The sequence below is a fragment of the Thermobia domestica genome, chromosome 5 (assembly GCF_964235325.1).
Source record: "Thermobia domestica chromosome 5, izTheDome1.hap1.1, whole genome shotgun sequence".
NCBI classification, from domain to species: domain Eukaryota; kingdom Metazoa; phylum Arthropoda; class Insecta; order Zygentoma; family Lepismatidae; genus Thermobia; species Thermobia domestica.
In genome coordinates, this window is record NC_137458.1 from 252064376 (window position 1) to 252079779 (window position 15404).

General features: G+C 35.3%; 1 protein-coding gene across 1 annotated transcript in view; it reads left to right on the plus strand.

Moving 5' to 3' along the window:
- Positions 1 to 6293: 6293 nt before the first annotated feature.
- Positions 6294 to 15404, plus strand: part of LOC145684818 (uncharacterized) — a 75795-nt gene continuing 66684 nt past the window's right edge. The window contains exon 1 of the mRNA XM_081757185.1: positions 6294 to 6495. The gene's annotated coding sequence lies outside the window, so the exon portion shown is untranslated. The remainder of the gene's footprint in view (positions 6496 to 15404) is intronic.

Consider the following 15404-nt stretch of genomic DNA (forward strand, 5'->3'; position numbering starts at 1 on the left):
TCTGAGGCTGGAAAATTGAAATCTGCCGTCAATTCTTGCATAGGAGTGACCCGGTTTTATGTTAAGCTATATTCCAATATGGCTACCATGATCATTCGAAATTTAAAATTAATGAAAATTAATCATAATTATATTAAACCATATATTTCTTAGGCTGAAAGTTTCAAATCTGCTGTCTATTGTTGCATACGAGTGATTGGTTTTGTTATTCAGCCATATTCCAGCACGACTACCGTCATAATTTAAAATTCAGAAAACCAATTAAAAGGCTGAAAAATTCAAATATATATTCTACATTTACAATAATACCTAGGTACAAACATATTTTGTTGTTCAACCATTTTACATTATAGATTGGTTCGGCATTTCAGATTTCAGCTTCTTTATGAACTGTCTGCAAATTGTAGTCCAAGTTAGATTTTTAAAAAGGATTAGAGCATGCTAAATTCATTTTCAGTCGTTACCGGACTTCAAATCTTTTCAGATAAAATCACATTAAAGTACTGAAGGCAGTAGATTGTGTGTTTACATGGACCTCTTCACTAATATAATGATACATAGAATTAAAGTCTGGCGAATGAGGCAGATAGAACATTTCTTTGACTTTATCAGAATACTCTTTAAAACAATTGAGTAAAATGTGGTTGGAATGATCCATTCATTGTCAGTGAAGAAATCTTCCCATCCAATTCCATAGATACATTTCGTCTCACTAGCCAAGTGACTTCGCACGTTGTATGAAAGGATTCATCGGCTGAGAGCTGATGATGTCGGTGATCCCAACCATTCCACCACTTTTCTTACCAATGGCATCCATCCTCTCCTGGCTGTGGTCTGGGTTCATTTGGTTGAATTTCTGGTTTGCTCTTTTCACAACAATATTACCGTTCTTAAATTCAGCCGTAACCTCTTCTGGAAGGTGGCACATCTCACTTAGGTACACAGTCTTCCACTTTCCATACTGTGTATGATTGTACCTAATGAAAAAAAAAAAAAAAAAACAATTGTTGAAATGCCTGCAGGTGAAGTTGCCAGTTGCCTTCTCTCTGTGCTCAGGTGAACAGAAGGAGAATCTGCACCATCTGCATATAGGTCAACCAGAACTGAAAGTTTTGATTGTTGTTTGCTGCTACAAATTCATCCACTTTCTCACAAATGTGTTTGTTTACAAAGAGATGAATCAATCTAGTTTTGTAATGGGTTGTGATCTTTGCCTCAATTTGTTTTACCAGATCCTCATCCTTGTCACTGATGAACTTCAGTGCCTGAGGAACAAGAATCCTCCACATTGCTTGCAACTTTAGCTTGTGCACCCTCATGCCTTTGGAGTATGACTTACCTGACAACACTTGTTCAACAGTGTGTGGTCAAAGCATATTACTCTCTATCTATGCTTCCTGAAGTTCAGATGATTGAACATGCTTTCCAGTTACCTCAAGGAATATCATACCTGTGTAGAGATCCCCTACTAGGGCAACCAAAAAGTCTTGGTAGTCGTCTTTTGTCCATTTAAGGTTCCATGAGCCTCCAGTACAGTGCCTGATCTACAGTTACTACAACGTAGTGTTGACTGAGTTGCCTTGAAACATGTTTCCTCCTCAGAACAACAGTATGCGGTGTACCAAGTTCATGCGCTGGCGCTTGAACAATTGGCAAGTAACCAATAGTTGGTAGTTCTAGAGATGAGGTACTCTCAACCTGATTAAAATGTGTCCAACCCTGTTCACTACAATCAACTTCTTGGCTCTGAACATAGAAACCAAGTCTTTTGCAATACCCTTCCATGTTTGTTTACAGTTCCACGCTGACTCTTCAAGAAAACTCCTTTTTAGCAATTGTTTTTGATTTTGCTTTGTCCTCAGTTACTCCTACAAGAAAAAATTCTTCAAGAATTGCAGGAACATCAAGACTTGATTTTCTTGAGGGTTCCAATGCATCATACCCATACTCTCAAAAAGAGAGACAGCTACTGGAAGATAATAATAATAATAATAATAATAATAATAATAATAATAATAATAATAATAATAATAATAATAATAATTGAAGCGAGCATGGCTTCTACGATTCGTCTCGTTCTGCATTTGTGTGTCTGTTCCAACGGAACTGTCGCAAAACACATCCGATTTTAATGAAATTTAGTACGTGCCTTCTTCCCACTTAGGGAAATAATCTTCTTTGGATTAGGATTTAGGACTTAGATTTCTGAGCTATCGGCATCTATGGCCATGCTATCCCGTCACGTTTGAGGAATGACGTCCCTCGGCGAACACACTATCTGGAGAAAGGGAAAGAAAGAAGAATTGGGGAAGGAAGGAGGCGGCCTGGGATCTATATGCTAGGCATCACCCAGGCATTTGCCTGGTGTGTATGAGGAAACCTCATTCAGGATGGCTAGCCTGAAAAACCTTCTTACACTTTCTCGACCGAATGCCCCTATCGAACCTGCGACCGCTCGCACGCAGGACGGCAAGAGCGTTATCCCCTACGCTACGCGGGACCACTAATCTTGTTTGAAGTTGTAATGCATCAAGATTAAGGGGGTGAAATCCTCCATGTTGCAAATTTGTTCACAAACATGCTGTTAGGTTGACTGTTTTGCAAGCGTCTGTAACATAAAAACAATGACACATTGAAGATGTTACGGTTAATCTCTGAGGAATTGATGCTATGATTTTATTTATTAATGTATTCAGAGGAGCAGAATATTACCACACGGGTTATATTGCAATTGATACTTGCCGATATAATAAAGGAAATTAAATTTAATGTTAATTACTTATGTTCTCATTAGCGTTAAATTAATTCGGCGTGCTCGAATATTTATTTTTGGCAAACTAGTGCAGTCAAATTACCAATTACCCGACCTACCTCCGTTGGATTTCTATCTTTGGGAGAGCACTTTAAAGCCATTGTCTACCAGTGTAAAATTATTGACATTGACTACTTGAAAATTAGAATCATTACTGTCTGTGAACAATATCACCAACTATGCTTCGCAGAGTGCACAAGCACTGGGTCTCACGGTTAAGGATATACATAGAACAGAACGGTGGGCATGCTGAACATGTCATGTGATTGTAATTGTCTCATATGTGTTAGCTCTCTCTTCCTGGTTATTAAAGAATACGTAATGTGAGATGTTACAAAACTTGTTTCTCACTTTATTTTTATTCTTCAATTCGAAACTTCGCACAGCACATTTCACAGCATTTCACATATAACTTATCCCAAATCTATTCACAACTTCAAAACTGTTGTAGGTTTTGGAAAAATAACCTTACCATTGGATTTCTCTTCGAACGAGGATGTTGTTTAATAAGTCACACGGCCATGTTGTTTACGTGGGGCTAATAAGTTAACGTGCTAGCTTTAAAAAATATATACGTGTTATGTCACTACACATGGCGATCAAAAGCAAATTGTTGGCGATCAAATTCGATCAAACGATCTAGCCCAATTTCTATCAATTTTGTTTCCATGGTGAGCTAACAGATAACAGGTGATAATAAGGCACTGATCGTTTTCATTCCAAGTAATAACAATAACTAACTAATAATAAAATGAATAGATAAATAAAATAAATACTGTCCTTAGATTGTTATTGTCAATTTTCCTTAAGTAAAATAGGCCTACCGTGTTTATTCAATTAAATCCACCGGGTGGCCCGTATATAAAATAATTATTAAATAAAGAATTTATTACTGATCATTTTAAGCATAAAGAGTAAATTTTCTTCCATTTAATTGTTTACCCAGTCATCACCGTCAATAGATTCCTATTCATCGTCATTCTAAATACAAACCATCGTCTTCTATAGTCAAATAATGCATTCGAATAATGCCAAGCAAGTTTATGGTGGACAACATTATGTCAGTGTTGAATTCAGACATTTTTACCCGGGGGGGGGGAATGTGAACTCCTCGGGAGGAAGGGAAGTTCGGGTGAAGAAATTCCTACATTTTGTGATTGAAATTTTGGGTTTCTCCTGGGGGAAAGAATTTTCTTCGGGGGCGGGGGGAAATTCCCCCCGGGTTACCCCCTGAATTCATCCCTGCATTATATCTTTGGGTTTTCTCGGGATACTTCCGTTTCTTCCCACTTTCATTCCATCATTTCATCCATTTGCTTTAACCATTGTTTCCCCTTAGCCTTACAGGTGTAATCGTGGGACATTAAACACAAAGATTTCATTTCATATATGTGCCTATAATATCTTCACATTGCGCTAATAGAGTGTGCGATCTGCTCTACTAGCGTATAAAGATAGCAATTCTAAGCCGAGAAGAATTTGTTGAGCCAAGAAAAAAGTAAAGGAAGGTCGGCTTATGTGGAACACTAGCACTAATTATTCATCTCGCTAAGTGCTCCAAAATTTAAGGATCTGAAGAAGAGAGAGGAGGAATCATGACTCAGTGGTAGAGCGCTGATTTTGATGCTAGAAATACCTGGTTCAATATCAAGCCATGAGAGTTTGGGGTAAACAACATTGTATCCAGGAGTTCAACAAGGAATTTTTTGGAGAGCACGGTTAGTCGATAAGATCATTTGAAAGAGATGAGGAAAAAGTTTTCATTGAAAATTATACAATCAAACTGAAGAATAGTAAATTTGGGTGAAGACAGATAAATTTGAGGGTCAGAATGGTAAATATGAGGGCAGAAAGGTAAATTTTGGATTGAGAATAGAAAAGTAAGGGTCAAAATTGTAAATTTGAGGGAAGGAATATAAATTTCAGGGGGAGAATAGTAAAGTGAGTTTCAGAATACAGTAGTAAATTTGAGGGCAGGAACGTAAATGTTTTGGATAAATAGTAAATTTTAAGACTGAATGATAAATTTGAGGGAAGAACGGAAATTTTGGAACGAAGGATGGGAAATTGCGAAGGTTTGTACCCAAGCCCTTAGACGGAATTGATATCCTGTTCGTATCAATGGGTTCTCTAGGGCTGTCCCTCTTTATCCCGCATTCTTATTCCACCAATTCATTTGTAATAATTCTCATTCATTAACTATCTTTCTCATTTTGCCAACAGGGCACAATTGTTGGACCTAAAACTACAATGTTTAATTTCTTGTTTCGAGAACAGAAAACGTACATTTAATGCTGAATGATGTGTGAAACTGATGGAAAAATTGCATTCCGTATTGAAGGAAAAGAGGTGAGGAAAACTGTCTTGCAAGACAATGCTCCTTGCCACAAAGCATCCATTGTAATGCACAAACTGTCTGAACTGAAGTTCGATATCATTGACCATCCCCGTATTCTCCAGATCTGGCCCCCTCAGACTATTATCTTTTTCCCAAAACTTAAGATGCACCTGGAAAAAGAACTGAATTTAGAGACACTAATGACGTCATACCAGCTGCAGAGGCATGCTGTGCAGCGCAAGACAAAGGAATAGAATGGGATAGAATTGCTGCAGGGTCGTTGTATTAAATGTGTCAAGCTACAGGGCAACTACGTTGAATAAAATGCTATTACTGTGTACTTGGCATCATGTGTTAACTCCGAGGCCAGAAACTTATCTAAGCCCCTCGTATTTTTGTACAGGATCACAAGTAAAAATACGTTCAAAATTTTCCCACAATCGGGTACAGATTTTGTAAAACCTAAAATTGAATTGTTATCAAAATTTTGTAGTCCTATTTTCTTTTTGGACAGTAATGTCTAAATAACAAGATATTTTATTGAAAACTTTTAGGTCCACGCAGGAAAATGGCAATCTATAATCAGTACAGTGGAAACAAAATTATTTTATTTCTACCTGTATTATACTACGCTATTTTTCGAGATATTGTTTTATAATTTAAAATTTAAAGTTAAAATTGTAACTAAAAAGTTGTATGTGTACTGTAGCCTACTGCAGTAGGTATTAAATGTGTTTGGAAAGAAACAATATCTGAACTTCAAAAGAACATTTTGTGTAAGAAAAAGTATGTCCTCATACTTGCTGAACGCGGTGACATCTATTTCTCCTTAAGATAACATTTTTTACAGAAAAAAATATTTTCTTTAACATGTTTGACATCTAATTACCCGAATTCCTATCTATCAAAAAGAGGTTTTTACAACCGGAAGTACAGAGCACGTTAGGTGACAATGGCAAAAAGATTACAATGTAAAGAAAGTTTTTTTTTTTTCGTAACGCAATAACATACGGCAAAGAAATATCTGTCTGAAACGGATGTAAGCGCAGATCATAAAGTTGTTTCCGGTGACAAAAAAGAACTTTGTCCGTGACCTCGACATCAGCTTAAAAGAACTAGCGTGTAATGAACTAAGGTTTACGAAAAAGGGAAAAATAACGAACGAACGTGTAAATTGATCTTATTCTATAAGCGACCTCTCGAAGTTTCTTGTAAAGTGTGAGAAAATTAATATTTCGAAACAAAATCATGGTGGAATGTGCTTTAATAAGGCTATATATGATGCACTGTCGCAACTCATTTTGGGTTAGTCTTCTGTCGAGAGTCATATGACATGGTGACATCGGTAAGTAAACTTTTTAAATTTATTAATGCTAATAATACAAATGACTATTAGTTCTTCTAATATTTAAACCTGTTCTGCATATTGAAGTCATTCAGATGGATTGAGTCGCCCTCGATTTAACAGATTTTGATAATGATCAGAATGTGGAACACCCAATTCAGTTCGAAAGTCCTGATTTTAAACGAAAAGGTTGATTTTCTTGTCGTAGAGTGTATATTTACAGTGTACCATTGTTAGATTGGACAGTGTACTTATTAAAAAGTACAATATTGAATTGTTTTCTTTTATTTCCTAATATACAGTATTGTGTATATTATCTATTGGAGATTTGTGCTGGGAGCTACGCACAATCGGTAATATCGAACCGCTCGCTACTTTCTTTTCGTTATTCTGTTAAAATAAAGAATCACTGTAAGCCCCTAATGCTAAATGAATTGAGTTGAGTTGATTTTAACGTCCATTTCAGCAGCGAATCTATATGAGACTAACGTGGAATTCGGTCCACATGAGCTTCCGCCGCGAATCGAACCCGGGTCTCCCACGCAAAAGGCGCGTACGCTAACCGCTTAGCCACGGAGGAGCTCAATGTTAAATGAGATTATGTTCTTCCTTGTGGCTATAAGATAAGTATTTGCGCCTTCCACACGGGAATTTAGGATCGATTCCCAGTCTGAGCGTTTGTGATTCGAATATCAACATTAAACTGTAGCAAAATCTCATATAACCTCAGTGCTGGAAAGAAACGCAATACTCAAAATTAATTAAAACTCCCAAATGGATTAAATCATAAAACAATGTTAAGAGCCTGCCTTACTAAAAATAATACAAAATTTAACATTTTTGTTTTGCTTGTTTTCCATAAGTGAAAGGAAATAACGAAATGCAACTTACCACAATCACAGACAATGTTATTCTACAACTGAAAATGTGAGCCTGATGAATGTTCAGTGTTGCCATTCATAGAAATTACAGTGTTGCCAGAATAACAATGCCTCTAAAATCTAAGTTAAGGCAGCAACTAGAGGAAGGAACTCAAGTCCATTTGGTTACGTATCACGTTGTTTTGGTTTCCTGTGAACTACCTTTTAAATAATAGTTGTATCTAGTTTGTAATAAACAAAACAGTTTTAACATACCGTTATTAAAACTAAATAATAACGTTATTTAGAAAGTAGTTCATAGAAAACCAAAACAACATGATACGTAACCAAATGCAGTTGAGATCGTTCCTCTAGACACTGCCTTAATTTAGATTTTAGGGGCGTTGTTATTCTGCGAACACTGTAATTTCTATGGATGGCAACACTCAAAATTCTTCAGGATCATATTTTCTGTTGTAGAATAACATTATCTATGATTGTGGTAAATTGCATTTCATTATCTCCTTTCACTTATGAAAAAACCAGCAAAAGAAAAATTGTAAATTTTGTATTATTTTTAGTATCAGGTTCTTAATAATGATAATGAATAGATTAAGCTGCAGTGTTGCTAATGTTTCCGTAACACTACAGAAGAAGTCTCTGAAGAAACATTTAAGGGCAATATATATATATATATATATATATATATATATATATATATATATATATATATATATATATACACATTGGCGGATCCAAGGGAGGGGCTATAGGGGCTATAACCCCCCTTGACGCTCAGGTTTACACTGGATAAAATGAGCTTCAATCCTGCTTTACACTGGATAAAACGGCAAACTATGGTTTAGCCCCTCCCTTGATCATATCCTAGATCCGCCACTGTATATATATATATATATATATATATATATATATATATATATATATATATATATATATATATATATATATGTTACAGTGTGTATTTCTACATTTTCTTTCAACAAATTCCTTTTAACTTCTGCACATTCATATGAAATGTTGAAATTTTTAACGTAACGTTCCATAATTAACCTATTTCCACAGCATGTGACCCATTCTGACCCACCACCCACCGTGACCCACTGCGACCCATCATGACCCACTGCGACCCACCGACTCAGTATGATCTACTGACCCACTCTGCTCACTGCATTGCAGACAGTATCTTCTGAAGACTGGTAAATTTGCCTTCGTTTTACTTTCAAGACCTTCATTTTCCTTCCCTATCCATTTGTTTCTGTCTACTTACCTGAGGTGAGTATATCTAACCAAGTGAAAAATGAACTTCAGGCACTTTTGGATATTGATACTTTTAATTGTAATAATAGCAATAAGACTTATACTACTACTTGGCTTTCGAAACCTGTGAGTTTTTAGAGGACCTAACTACTGAAAAAGTACATTTTTGAATCACTATAATACATAAATTATTATATAAAAATGGAATGTAACTGTGTGTGCCTGATCCTCACGGTCAAATTGCAAAGTCAAATGAAATTACTTTTGGTATATAGTTAGGCCTTAATCCAAACTGGGATGTTATATTGCTTTCATTATAATGCATTATATCCTAAGGAGGTAGTAAGGATCCGAATTTTTGCGAAAAAAAAAATAGTACCTCGCACGCCGTTAAACTTACGGAGCTGAAATTCAGTGTATTAACTCTTTATTGAAAATAAACCGAATGTGATCTAGCATTTTTTTAAATTCTCCTTTATGGGGGGGGGGTCACTTTCTATATATGGAAAATTGATAGTGAGTTGGTTTGTAAAAATGATCAAAAACGATCGATGTTATTTAAGAAAAAAATCAGAAACAAAAATACAGCTTTATATATCCATTGATTTCTACTATAATAATTGCTGAAGCTTATGTTTATTATATGGAGCGCTTACAGCACAGGGCAGTCAACCCATAAAGTTGTGGGAAAAATAGACATAAAATTTGTACTGTAAGCTTAATTACACGGAAATTTTAAATTTAGATTGTAGCCTACGCATAATTATATGGAAAATTTTACAATTTTTCCCCCTTTTACGTTGGTCTACCTACCTTGATTTGGTTCTTTCATATTCCATCCTTTTTTCCACTGAAAAGTATCGATAATTCACAAGGAAATAATTATATAGTTGAAATTTAATTGAAATTCATCTTAATTTGCACATGGCAAACATCAGTGTGGTAATTGAACGGGAAGAAGGAAGGAAATTACCATAAACCTCTTAACACTTTCCAGGAACCTCGTTCCCTTTCGCTTTCTAGACGAAGGAGGGAACTTGGTAATGGCATCAAACCTTCATGTGTAATTACAAAAATTAAATTTATAAACAAATAAGAAACCATCAGGTTATCAGGCTTTAATTGATAATTTAATCACAAGATTCCCTATTGAAGGCGTGGTAGATGAATTTTCTGTTCTCCATGAGTCGGCATTGCCAAATGACGTGTTCGATATTGAGACGATGTTGTATGGTAATAGAGAAATGATACTTCTTGCTGAGTATTTCAAAACTGACCAAGAAAAATCGTTATCAGATTCCAGTTAACAAGTAGATTGTCGATGAGGATTTGCAGAATCGGGTAGAAGTATTATCAATTTCTACGACAGAGTGCGAACGGGGATTTCCCCTTATGAATTTACAGATGACATATTAGAAATAGACTAAGTGCTCAACATTGTCTAACTTGTTGTTCATCAATGTTAATGGCCCACCGCCAGACAAGCTCAAAGTAGACGAGCTAGTTATTTCTTGGCTGAAGGATGGACATCATTCCGCTGCGGATGATTTACCACGAAAAAGTTACCAACAGGAAATAAATCCGATTTCAGATTTGTTTTAAGGTGGAAAATTACGAGTTATAGAAAATGTATACTTGTATTAGTAATGGCTTACTTGTGTAATTCAACTTTGTACCTATTTTTTAGTAAGTCTCTTCTATGCTTTAGGTAAACTACTTTGAATAAATATTCATAATAATTGCAATTATGCATATTTGTAACTTAAATTTAACGTGGTGTTTTAGTGATTACACAAATTACAATTATGAGCATACTTTATGGAGATGCTCTCACATAGGGTACCCGAGCACCTTTATACACTATGAAAAACTGATTTTTCAAGTCTTTTGTGAGAAAAATACTGTGAACTGAGAAAACATAACCTTTTCCATATTGTACAGGAGTATTTTCCTGAGAATAGAAGTTTCTTTTGGAATGCATTCAGAAATTAACACTTGAAAGAATACATTCTTAGGATAAGTACAGGCACACACTAATTTCCCCCCACCTCGGACTGTTGCAATTTCCTCACTGACAAACACTTTACCATATTATATCGTAAAGGTCAGATCCATTGTAACAGAGTGGTGCTTGAGCGATTGACTAGAAATTCAAAACCCGATTAGTGACAATTTCACAGTCTTGTTTTATTACAAGTATAAACTCTTTGGTCAGTAGAAACTCTTTAGACCGTGGATCGTGTTCAGAGTTGATGACGATGGATTTTGGTGAGTCATAGTAGGTCACAGTGGATGAGAGTGGTTCATGGTGGGTGGTGGGTCAGAGTGGGTCACGGTGAGTGGTGGGTCAAGTTTCCATTGACCCACGCCAACTCTGGTGGAATGAAAATGTGAAAGGAAATAAGAAAACCCACTGACAGAGGGGATACTGCCCACTACAGACTCATATGCTTTAGAACCAAACTACGGGCAAATCGCACCTGAAGTGAACGTCCTTCCACTGTACCGCTATGTCTCCCAACGTGTGTACACAACCTATACTAACTGTTTTAAGAAACATCAGTTGAAACTAATATATTGGTATTAAAATGTTTTTGTAAAATATATTTTAAAAATAAGTATATTAAGATTGCCCAAAACATGTCCTAGGGTGGGTGGATAGACGTGAATTTTCGAATTACGAATTGTAATAGTGCGAAAAAGTTGCGTATTTGCACGCTAATAAAGGAAATATTGAAAAAAGTCCTGTATTTTACCTTCAGATCGCACAGAGTTTGAATATATATATATATATATATATATATATATATATATATATATATATATATATATATATATATATATATATATATATATATATATTGAATTGTATTCTAACATTCTAGTTTTAAGAATTGTGTTTCCCGATTTCTAATAGCATGACCTTACATTCTTTTAATTGTTTAATAATGTTTAAATTTTTTTTTTTAAATGACAACGGTAGGGCTACATTTACAGTTCACGCATATGGTAAAAAGATAGTGAATTTTCAGTAAAAAACTGACTTTTAACACTTTTACAGACGTATTCTTTTAAAAATGCATACAATTCCAGAGAGTTTTTTTTATTTATATTAAAATTTGAGGTGAAAATATTACTTGCAGTTCTACATCCATTTTACAAAATGATTCTTGCAAAAATGACCCAAATCTCACCAGGTGAACGTGGCTGCAATTTGAACTCCAAACACACTTTTCTCGACCATCCAACCATTCTGGACACGTTAAATTATGTTTCAACACTTTAGTCAAAAATGCCGTCTTGAAATCGGACGCGTGGTAAACTTTAGGCATAAAAGGTTGCAATATTGCTTTAATGTAGACATCTCTGTTTATCTTGTCTGCATACTTCTCACAAATTTAACACATACGGTACTTCCATTGTGTGAGTGTGGCATTGGGATATTTATATAGCTTTATTTTGCATAAATGATAAAAATATTTTCTGTTGTCAAGGTTTCCATCGATGAAGGAGGAGACAACTTACATTTTGTATATACAATCAATCATCTCAATGTAGACCAAGTGCGCATCCAGAAATTTTTATTGGGAGTGAAGCTTTTCTGGAGAAGATCCAATACTATATAAGCTATTACGTCTATGTAGTATTGAAGGTGTATTATTCTGCACTAGAAAATATGATTAGTAACTGTAAATAATTTCACCTATATTCCCTCCCCTCGAAAAAATGATAGAACTGGATTGTTTTTTTAAGAGAAAGAGGCAAAATTTTAATACTACGTGAATCATTTTCCTGTTGAACCAGTATAGTTTTATTTAGGGATGCGCACGAGACAAGATTTGTGGGTGTCTCGTCTCGAAATGTGCTGTAAAATTGATGGCTCGACTCGAAAAATGTATATTTCTCTATTGGAAGAGCTGTGTCTCGACTCGAATTTTGTCAGGAAAATCCTGTCTCGACTCGTCTCGTGCGCATCCCTAGTTTTATTGAGAAATTGTACAAATGTATGTTGAGTTAGGAAATTGTAGGATCCGGACCTGGTGGACCCCCTCCCCGTTGGTGCGCCCCTGATGTTGACCTTGGCATCAATATGTATTAAGGAAGGCATACAAGTACTAGGATATTTCTTCTTTGTCTGTTGTTTCCTAGTTTTTCAGTATTTTACTATAACCCAAGTTTCGTATGCGCTGTCTCTCAACCACTATCATCGCTCGCCAACAATATGTTCTCAGAATGACAGGAAAAACGGTGTTTCTCTTACTAGATACATGTGCACCGGGTCTACGAATGTTTATTTCTCAAACGATTCCTACTAATGAACTGAAGATACTAGCAACTTATATCATTGAATATTTATTCTGATATCTGGATCGATGTTAAACGTTGACGCCGAGATCCCGAGTACTCAGTCACCATGAAATCCCTACCCTATGGGTGGAATGCCGAGCATTCACTCGCTAAATATAGAGTATTAAAAATTTGGGATTACTCTGCCAACTATGGAGTTTTATTCCCAGTAGGATAGGGAAATAGGAATTTATATATGAACTTTTGGGGGCTAGAAAGTACTACCCTCAGTGAACTATGATAAAAAGCGCGTCTTTACTGTCTTGCAAGCAACAAGGCATGTGGAGAAGGACATTAAAGAAATAATTGATCCAGGGAGTAAGAGAAATGCGTTCTTCTTACATTCTGAGAACATGCTATTGACGACAATATGATTAAGAGCGAGAGATGGGTTACAGTACGATACTGAAAGTTAGTATTCAAAGACGAAAGGAAAATCTGTTACAATTTGTATGCCTCGCTCCCTCCCACACATTTTGATGCCAGGGACTACATCAGCTGATTGCTTGGATGATATGAAAGCTGTTATCCCCAACAATGATTAAAAGATTGGCAATTTAAAATAGTTCATCATTCATGGAAAATAAAACTCCGAGTTTGAATTTATAAATTTCCCAAAATAGTGGGGAGGTGAGTAATAATTTTATAGCTACTGAGTCCGCCGGAAAATGTGTGCCAACAAGATAACAGAAATGGCTGTACTTGAGCAATATTGTACTTTTTAATGCTTAGATTCGACTGGAAATCCGACTTCAAGATGGCATTCTTGATTGACAATAGAGAAAGAACATAATTTAAGAGATTTCTTATGGCTATATGATTAGCGCATGAGGCTTCAGTGGGTGAGGCCTGAGTTTTCTATTTCCGGTAGGAGCTAATGGTTTGGATTCCACATTAAGATGTAGATTCACGTCTAGTATAGCCTTAGTGCTGAAAAGGACGCTGAACGCTACCATTCAACAAACTTTACCTTGCTTTTAATAGCTGGATAGTTGAGTATAGGTTGGATGGAGATCCAACTTGAGTCAACTCCACGTGGTGTGATCTGGGCCATTTTAGCATGAAAGATAATTCGAAAAAAAGGTGAAAAGTTACAAGCTAAAGAGAGGGTGCTTTCATCTCAAATTTGAATATGTAAAATAATGCTTTATTAAAAAGTGGCCATCAACATATTTTAAATATCTGAGTGCATCTGTTTACAATGCTGTTAGAAAAATAAATCTTTTTTTCAGTTAAATTTACTACGTTTAAGCCACATGCACGAAATCAAAATTTATCACTGCAATTTTAAATATTTTTTGCATTATTAAAGAACTAAAATAAAGTAATTTCATGGGTTTAGGAGTCAGATGATTCTTGAATTTAAAATATCAATTCAATAATATGTTTTATTTACTATCTAAATTTAGGTCCTTCCTTTGCTGAAAAAGGAAAATAAAATATAGGGCTCTTTTTTCAAAATGTTTCCGTTATTAGGTCTCAGGGCTGGAACAAAATACATTAAAAAAAACATCTGTTTAAAACATGAAAAAGGTGTTGAAAATGTTTTAAAACACACACGAAAAAAACATGTTTTAAACATTTTGAACAATTTAAAACATGATTTTAAACAGTTAAAAGTCGTTTAAAAACGTATTTATTAAGACTTTTTTGCTTTTGCAACCGATTTTTTAATTGATGTTATTCTCATTAAGACTATACGAGTTGGGAGAGATTAGTAATTCTCATCTTATTTCATATCACGACCCCCTTTTATTACACCCTCTTGCCAGTGACTCTCGTAAGTACCTTCTTGGTTGTAATAAGCTTTTTAGGTAGATTTTAAAATCTTTCTACTATAGAGATTTCACACAATCTATCAATATACATGGCAACACAAAAGTCCCCACCATCCTTGTGTATTGAGAACGAGTTGAGGGAGAATGATGAAATTTGGAAGTAGTCTGACATTAGATGGAGCTTTCAACCATCATGGCGAACATCGTTGATTGGTATTTGAAATTTCAAATGCAAAGGGAGTCATGATACATGTTTTAAGGATAGAATTTTAACAGAAATACGGTTATTTTAGCCCTAAAGCAAGTCATTTCGGAGTTACTGCTTCTGAAAGTTTTCTAGCTATGCCTGTAGGGACTAAGCTCGCGTTTTGTGGAAGCAGGTGAGATTTTAGTTGCAAAATTTGATTACTATTTCAGAACACTGATGCTAATAAAATTATTTTAAAATAATAAATTTTCGAAGAGTAATTTTTGAAGCACACTTCATGTTGTGCTAACTTTAGAATATTTTCTGCAAGCCTATGTAATTGGTTGTTTTTTGAGTTAATAATTTACTGAAGAAAGATAATATTTGGGGCGTTGAGAGTACCATGAATTCAAATCCATTTTCAATAAAGTTCAGTTTTGCTCAGCAAATGAATTCTAT